This window comes from Engraulis encrasicolus, chromosome 3, assembly GCF_034702125.1.
Source record: "Engraulis encrasicolus isolate BLACKSEA-1 chromosome 3, IST_EnEncr_1.0, whole genome shotgun sequence".
NCBI classification, from domain to species: domain Eukaryota; kingdom Metazoa; phylum Chordata; class Actinopteri; order Clupeiformes; family Engraulidae; genus Engraulis; species Engraulis encrasicolus.
Window position 1 is genome coordinate 37,011,675 of NC_085859.1, and position 7,500 is coordinate 37,019,174.

Below are 7,500 nucleotides of genomic sequence, written 5' to 3' on the forward strand. Positions count from 1 at the left end.
GCAATACACACCTGAAGTCAATTGTTTGAAAGCATGACATTCATCCAAGACCTTTTTTTTTACCAGTCCAGGACAGAGCATGTGAGCTTATGCAATTTTAGCTCTTCAATTGCTGCCTTTGTTTGTGTTACTGCTCACAGTGATCCAGGATCATTGTTCATTTTAATGCTCACAGTACTCACAGTCAAAGCTTTGTAAATAGTTTGTAGACGCTTAGTAAATAGTTTGTAGACATTAAAAGATCATTTCAATGGAAATTCTCCATTGTACATATTACCTCGACGAACGTTTTCGTACATGCCTTTGTGCTTTCACTCTAGAATAACAGGCGCAAAAAGCTTTGTAAATAGTTTGTAGACATTAAAAGATTATTTCAACGGAAATTGTCCATGGTACATATTACCACTCCAAAAGTGTTTGTACATGCCTTTGTGTTTTCACTTAAGAATAACATGCACAAAAAGCTTTGTAAATAGTTTGTAGATGCTTTGTAAATAGTTTGTAGATATCAAAAGATCATTTCAACAGAAATTGTCCATGGTACATATTACCTCGATGAAAGTTTTTGTACATGCCTTTGTGCTTTCACTTTAGAATAACAGGCTCAAAAAGCTTTTTAAATCGTTTGTAGATGCTTTGTAAATAGTTTGTAGACATTAAAAGATCATTTCAATGGAAATGGTCCATTGTACATATTACCTCGACGAAAGTTTTCGTACATGCCTTTGTGTTTTCACTTTAGAATAACAGGCACAAAAAGCTTCGTAAATATTTTGTAGATGCTTTGTAAATAGTTCGTAGACATTAAAAGATGCTTTGTAAGCAGCTTTATAAAGCATTTATAATAGTTTTTACATATTATTTCTTAATCATTTACAAATATTTGTAAATATCTTGTTCATTACGAGTTCATTATTAACAAAGTTTTACTAATACTTTATAAGTGATTTGTAGTCGCCTGTTATTCTAAAGTGTTACCCAGGATCATTATTCATTTTACCACTCACAGTGATCCACGACCACTATTCATTTTAACGCTCACAGCGATCCAGGACCGAGGTTTATTTCGCCAATCAGAGTGATCCAGGACAATTGTGTATGTACTGCTCACAGTGATCCAGGATCATTGTTCATTTTACCACTCACAGTGATCCAGGACCATTGTTTATGTTACTGCTCACAGTGATCCACGACCATTATTAATTTTAACGCTCACAGTGATCCAGGACCATTGTTTATTTACTGCTCACAGTGATCCAGAACCATTGTTTATGTTACTGCTCACAGTGATCCAGGATCATTATTCATTTACCACTCTCACAATGATCCAGGACTATTATTTCTTTTACCGCTCACAGCGATCCAGGTACATTTTTAATTTCACTGCTCACAGCTATCCAAAACCATTGTTCAATTCACCGCTCACAGCGATCCAGTACCGAGGTTTATTTTGCCAATCACAGTGATGAAGGACCATTGTTTATTTACTGCTCACAGTGATCCAGGATCATTGTTCATTTTACCGCTCACAGTGATCCAGGACTATTATTTTTTTTACCGCTGACAGCGATCTGGGAAAAAATTTCATTCACTGCTCACAGCTATCCAAAACCACTGTTCAATATACCGCTCACAGTGATCCAGGGCCGAAGTTTATTTTGCCAATCATAGTGATTCAGGACCATTGTTTATTTACTGCTCACAGTGATCCAGGGGTCCGTTTCTCGATTCTTGTCGTTGCTAACCGTCTTAAGACCGTCTTACCATTCCCTTGGATTCAGTGGTGAGGGTCGCTGTCGAGAGAGATTTGAGTCGAGAGTTGACTCTTATGAAGGACGTTGCTACCGTCGTTAGCAAAGACGCTTTCGAAATACGGACCCCAGGACCATTGTTTTTGTTACTGCTCACAGCGATCCAAAACCATTCTTCAATTTACCACTCACAGCGATCCAGGGCCAAAGTTAAATTTGAAAATCACAGTGATCCAGGACCATTGTTAATTTACTGCTCACAGTTATCTAAGATCAATGTTCATTTTACTGCTTACAGTGATACAGGACCATTGTTTATGTTACTGCTCCCAGTGATCCAGGATCATTATTCATTTTACCAGTCTCACAATGATCCAGGACCATTATTAATTTTACCACTCAAAGTGATCCACGACCATTATTCATTTTAATGCTCACAGCCATCCAGGACCGAAGTTTATTTCGCCAATCACAGTGATCCAGGACCATTGTTTATTTACTGCTCACAGTGATCCAGGATCATTATTCATTTTACCGGTTACAGTGATCCAGGACCATTGTTTATTTACTGCTCACAGTGATCCAGGATCATTATTCATTTTACCAGTCTCACAGTGATCCAGGACCATTATTTATGTTACCACTCACAGCGATCCACGGCCATTATTCATTTTAACGCTCACAGCGATCCAGGGCCAAAGTTTATTTAGCCAATCACAGTGATCCAGGACCATTGTTTATTTACTGCTCACAGTGATCCAGGGGTCCATATCTCGAAAGCGTCTTTGCTAACGACGGCAGCAACATCCTTTGTAAGAGCGACTCAACTCTCTCTAGACAGCGACGCTCACCACTAAATCCAAGGGAATGGTAAGACGGTCTTAAGACGGTCTTAAGACGGTCTTAAGATGGTTAGCAACGACAAGAATCGAGAAACGGACCCCAGGACCATTGTTTATTTTACTGCTCACAGTGATCCAGGATCATTGTTCATTTTATCGTTCACAGTGATCCAGGACCATTGTTTATTTACTGCTCACAGTGATCCAGGACCATTGTTTATGTTACTGCTTACAGTGATCCAGGACCATTGTTCATTTTACCACTCTCGCAATGATCCAGGACTATTATTTATTTTACTGCTCATAGCGATCCAGGATTTTTTTTTTATTTCACTGCTCACAATGATCCAAAACCATTGTTTGATTCACCACTCACAGCGATCCAGGACCGAAGTTTATTTTGCCAAACACAGTGATGAGGGACCATCGTTTATTTACTGCTCCCAGTGATCCAGGATCATAATTCATTTTACCACTCTTACAAGGTTGGGTGGGGGGAGTAATCAACCAGTGCTCTCCCCCATCCTCCTCAATGACTGAGGTACCCTGAGCATGGTACCGTCCCACCGCACTGCTCCCCATGGGGCGCCACTGAGGGCTGCCCCCTTGCACGGGTGAGGCATAAATGCAATTTCGTTGTGTGCAGTGTGCACTGTTCACTTGTGTGCTGTGGAGTGCTGTGTCACAATGACAATGGGAGTTGGAGTTTCCCAATGGGCTTTCACTTCACTTTTCACAATGATCCAGGACAATTATTTATTTTACCGCTCACAGAGATCCAGGAACATTTTTCATTTCACTGCTCACAGCTATCCAAAATTATTATTCAATTTATCGCTGACAGTGATCCAGGGCCGAAGTTTATTTTGCCAATCACAGTGATCCAGGACCATTGTTTATTTACTGCCCACAGTGATCCAGGACCATTGTTTATGTTACTGCTCACAGTTATCCAGGATCATTATTCATTTTACCACTCTCACAATTATCCAGGACTATTTTTTACCTACTTCTACCTACTTTTACCGCTCACAGCAATCCAGGAACATTTTTAATTTCACTGCTCACAGCGATGCAAAACCATTGTTTAATTCACCGCTCACAGCGATCCAGGACCTAAGTTTATTTTGCCAAACACAGTGATGAAGGACCATTGTTCATTTTACCGCTCACAGTGATCCAGGACCATTGTTTATGTTACTACTCCCAGTGATCCTGGACCATTATTCATTTTACCACACACAGGGATCTAGGACAATTGTTCAATAGACCGCTCACAGTGATCCGAAAATAAACAAAGCTCCTGGATCACTATGAGCAGAAAAAAAATGGTCCTGGATCATTGTGAGCGATAAAATGAACAATGATCCCGGATCACTGTGAGCAGTAACATAAACAATGGCAGCAATTGAAGGGCTAAAATTGCACGGATATGCTGAGTCCTGGACTGGTAAAATAAAAATGGTCTTGGATTAATGTCATGCTTTCAAACAATTCTGACTTCAGACTTGTATTTCCACTTAACCATAGTTGCTAACTATGTTAGCTAGTCACTATCTTAGCTAGTTGCTAACTATGTTATCATTAGTAATCTGCCTTTAGTAATCCACTAAATAAAAATACTCACCACTATTTTTTCAAATGTTTTATTCAAGATATTTGTAAACCATTATTTTTAATATTGTGGTTCGTGGTTATTGTGGTCGTTGTGGTTCCCAAGTGGTGGAACAGTCTCCCAGAGGCAGCAAGACTAAGCACCTCTCTTGCAGCCTTCAAGAAACAACTAAAGACATTCCTCTTTCGAGAGAATCTACTAGACTAATGATTGAACTGGCCTTGCCCCAGGGCAGAATCCTGACATGATGTTTAGTTTAGTTTAGTTTGTGAGTGTGTGTTTGTGTGTTCTCGTTATTTCCTCTTTATTAAAAAAAAAAAAACCTAACCCCTCTTTGTAATTGCACTTGCTGTTCTGTATATCTCCTGTGCACTTTGTATTTGCTTGTGATGTTGGCTTGATTATGTCCTCTTCTGAAAGTCGCTTTGGTTATAAAGCGTCTGCCAAATGCAATGTAATGTAATGTAATGTAATATTATACTGTAGCTAATGGTTAGTAGTGGTGTCAACAATGATCGATTCAGCGATCCAATCCAAGGCGGGGCATGGACGATCCAGGATCGATGCGGCAAGTTCCAGGATCGATGCGGCAATTTTTTAAAGTTTCAATTACTTCCGTGGATATTTCGAGAGCAAATGAATGTTAAATTAAATAAAAGTGAAAAAAAAAAGTACTGTACTTTTAGCATTGCAAGACTGATCCAGACTGATCCAGAAAACAGCCAATAAATTGTTGCTCAGTATCTGACTACATGTATTGCCTTATCATGACTGATGAAACATTTGCTTTGCTTTCAGTAGAAATGTAATGCATTGCAATACATTGTAGAATTGAATCAGATCGGATCGAATCGCATAGAATCGAATGGAATCGGATCGCTACCTCCCGAATCATGATCGAATCGGATCGTGAGGGCAGTGCCAATCCACATAATGGTTAGTATCTAAATCTGTGTACACACCTAATGTTATGTGAAAGTAATTACTGGTAGGCTAAATTGGTTTGAAATATACTCATTAAGATTTTTAAAAATGAATCTTACCTTTGAGAAAGTTAGGTGTTCCTGAAACAGTCATCAAAACATGTGGAGTTCTGTAAGGCAGAAGTGAGTCCCCTCTCATGCATGATCCTGCAGGCTCAAAATGGTCCCGATGGTAAAAGGGGAGGGAAATTTGAATTGTTCATGTCGCAGGGCAATGACATCATCAATCACAAATGATCCCTGATTGATTACCTGTAACAGTAATCCTGGACCAACAACTTTGATGTTGAGTAATACTTGGTGATATCAGTACAGTAAATACAGTAAAAACTTGGTGATATCAGATCAAGCGTTTGAATAGATACAAATGACACGATTGGCTATGGATATGTATGCCAAAAGATACACATTTGTAACGCCCAATTAAGAGTGTTGTGATTAGGTCTGGTGATAACGCTGTGGGCAGGGCAGCTGACATCTTTCTCTGGGCCCAGGACAAAGTGATCTGAAAGGGCTCCCAACCAATACATATAATATAATGAAGACGCAATTCTGGGCCCCCTATCTCTCTGGGCCCGGGACAACATACCTCTTCGTCACCCCCTGACGGCTAGCCTTACTATGGATATTCACTGAGGAACGTTGGATTATTTTCAAGAACTTCGGTTCTTCAGACAACATTTGGGGTTCCTTAGAGAATGTCTGTGCTCCCTCACAAATCAGCTGAGGGTTTCTTTGAAGAGGCCTTCCATTTTTTGACAGTGTACAGCAGCAGCTGAGGATGAAGCAACGCTCACTGGAGCAGGATCAGAAGTGAAAATTCAGTGTGATTCATTCAACATTTTGCCATGTCTTCATCAGAGTCTAGAGACTGCCTGCTGAAAGCCCTTCATCTGTTGCCTGAGGGCTTGAACAGTCTTAACTGTAAAACACAGAGTCTGACAAGAGTTGACACATGAACATGAAAATTATTGTAGGGAACGTTTTTGGTGTTTTAACAATGTTACAACCCTGCTTGAATACTAATGCTTCGGAAAGCAATGCTTACAGTATAGGCCTATATTGGTTAAGACTGAAAAGCGCAATTAGTATGAGACTTGTCTACATGCTTTTCCAGTGCCCAAAGGCAGTCTCTGACCTTGAATTCACCAGCTGTTTTAGAGATGGTGGTCTATCATGAAGAGTAAAGCTGAGGTACATATGAGCTGGAAACCTACAAAGGTAAAGGGGCAGTAAAAAGGACTTGAAATTCCTCATGTTATATTGTGGTGATGTGTAGCCCGTTATTGCACGCCACACCATCTGAGGCACGCTGTAATAGTCATTATTATATGGTGTGACGTCATCGGTCGAATGCTCCATTCATTTCAACGGGGCTCCCCAACGTTCGCACGTCTGTTATTTTTCGATAACGGACGTGTTGGTCTATAACAGACCGCTGTCAATGGCAACAAGACTTTTCACTGCTAAAGCGACTTTTCAGCAAGACTCTAATCAGCTGCTGTGATAGACAACACCTGTTGTCCTGGCTACCTAGCTGTTGCCTAGCGGTGTTCCACAACGGCACTGTTTTGTTTTGCGCAGCAACAATCTTTTGACATGAAAAACTATAATAAACTTAACATTAAATAGGCCTAAAGAAATGTCCCCGCCATGTGTGAATCATTTAAGTATATCCATATAATAAGCGGGTTAACGTTCGGCGAGTCAGTCGCTTTGTGGAAAAGCAGCACTTTAGACCGCGTCGGGGTCTAAAGATTCTCTCTGTCGTGCTGCTATTCCACGGTAGCGACCTTCTCGCCGAACGTTAACCCTTACTTGAAAGATTAATTACCATAATACTACTCTGCCATGACATAACACAGTGCCTTTAGTAATGCACTACGACTCGGTCATTGGTCATAACACTGTTTTAACGTATACTTTCCTTTTTATAAGATTAAGAATCTTTCCAGTGATTGCTGTCTGGTGTGTCCTGGGATGTTAGGCTATAATTTCAGGGACTGCAGTAGTCTGTAAGATGCATTTTAACCCCTTAGTTCAGAGCCCATGTTAAAACATGACTGTCACCAAAGTTGTAATGGCTATGTCTTAATATGTTACTTTAGGCTCTCTGTAATTTCATAGCAATGTTGTTATGATGTAGGTAAGTATTTTCAGCAAGTAGTGAATAGGCCCGCCAGCGACCCCATCTGCAGTAAGCTACGAGCACATCAGGAACTAGATTACTGGAGGGACTGCAGCGTGTCTTGGACAATTTGGCCAAGGGCTGGTGAAATGAGAAGCGACTGTACTGCCAGGTATTTCAT